This window comes from Nematolebias whitei, chromosome 18, assembly GCF_014905685.2.
Source record: "Nematolebias whitei isolate Nwh7 chromosome 18, NemWhi1, whole genome shotgun sequence".
Classification (NCBI taxonomy): Eukaryota; Metazoa; Chordata; class Actinopteri; order Cyprinodontiformes; family Rivulidae; genus Nematolebias; species Nematolebias whitei.
The window spans coordinates 29520884-29522677 of NC_056515.1; positions in this window are offsets into that span (position 1 = coordinate 29520884).

The following is a 1794-nucleotide window of genomic DNA, read 5'->3' on the forward strand; positions in this document are numbered from 1 at the left end:
AACTGCAACGTGACAAAGACATTTTCAGCTCTAGTTGTAAAAATGCTGCTGCTACTTTCAGTCTTTGGTTTCCTTGTCAAGTTTTTCCTACATTTATTTAAAATCATTGTTCCCTTTGAAATTTGCTTCGACATACTTGCCTGTTGTGTCGTCTTATGATACTTATAGCTTCGAGTTAACCTTTTGATACTTTTAGCTAGTTTTTTTTGCTACTTTTATCTTTTAGCTCGCTTTTTAGCTACTTTGATCCTTCTGCTTCTCTTTTGCACATTTTGGTTTTACGTAGAATTGTGTTACTTTAAATTTTGATGCAGTATTTTGCCTTTTTTGGTATTTAGCTATTTGCTACTTTTGGCTACACTTTTACCACTTTTAGCTTTTCACTTGACTTGTCCATTTGATCTTTTAGTTATCCTTTTGCTCTGTTTTGCGTTTTGTTTTTGCTTCTTTAGCCTTTAACTAGCATTTTGCAACATTGAGCTTCTAGCTAACCTCTTGATACCTTTAATTCATTAGACAAAAAGTTTTAGCTAACTTTTAGCTTTTGGCTTCTTTTAGCCTTAAAAGCACAGCTTTAGGCTTTTTTTAAGCAACTTTCAGGAATAATTCAACACTCTGCATTTATGTTGCATTTTTTTCAGAAAGTTCAATTTCTTCAAATAAAATTTTTGATCTGGCTAAAAGTGGACATTTTTATTTCTCCATTCTGCAAAAAGGGATCCGGTTTTGACCGTTGTTCTGTTTTCATGTCTACCAGAATGTCGTGGATGGTTTGGTGAAAAAGAACCACGAGACACAATTCCTCTCTACAACAGGAGCCAACGTGCAGGCTGTAGTTCGTTATAAAGGAGGTCTGCAGGCTCAGTCAGACCCTCGTAAATGGGCGTATGCAGCTGGGTACTGAGGTCAGGAACACACCTCTGATTATGCAGAGTGGATGGAGCTGTTTGAACTTTGACCATCGTTTACAACGTGAGAGTTTAGAAACGGAAAGCCAACAGCAACCATCAAATGAGACAAGATCTTCTGCACAAAGTTACAATGTTCTTTAACACGCAGTAGCTAAATAATTTTTAAAATCTCCCCTGAATTTATGTGTCACATTGTTATTTATTGTAAGTAATAAAAATTGTAAAACGTATTTTAAAAGGAGGTCTTACGTCTTTTTATTAAAAATATTAAAGCAAAGGTTGATGAGATCTTAAAGCCTTAACACACAAGGTGGAGGTTGGGGGATGGGGTGGGGTTCACACAACATAAAACTTCAAATTTTCACCTATTTATGAAGTTCTTTTTCAAATTATTTACAGAATCAGCTGGTATGGAGGTATGGAGGACAAGGTAGAGCTCTGACTGTAACACCTCGGGACAAATTGTTCCAGCAAATACAATAATGACTCAAAGTAATTTCCCACAACTCAAAGTGCAGCAGCAATGACCTTACCACATTACATCTGGTGCTGCCCCCGTCACCACTGGGATCCAGGCCTCATCGTTTCTCCACTGAATGAAAATGCTCCCAATGTTTTGGATGGTTCTTCAAATAAATGGGTTTTACAAGAACAAAGTTAATTTATTTATGAATTATTTGTGAGTTTATGTGATTTAAAGTGTAAAATGTGTTGGGTTTTTTTTGTTTTGTTTATGCTGTTGTAGCATGAACATTCACTCTACTGACCATGACCTCTGACCCCGAGGTCACATTTCATAACCACCCTGAACTGTTTGCTTCACCTTTGACCTGAATACTGTCGGATGTTTCTACACATTCATTGTCCTAGAACTCCTAATCAC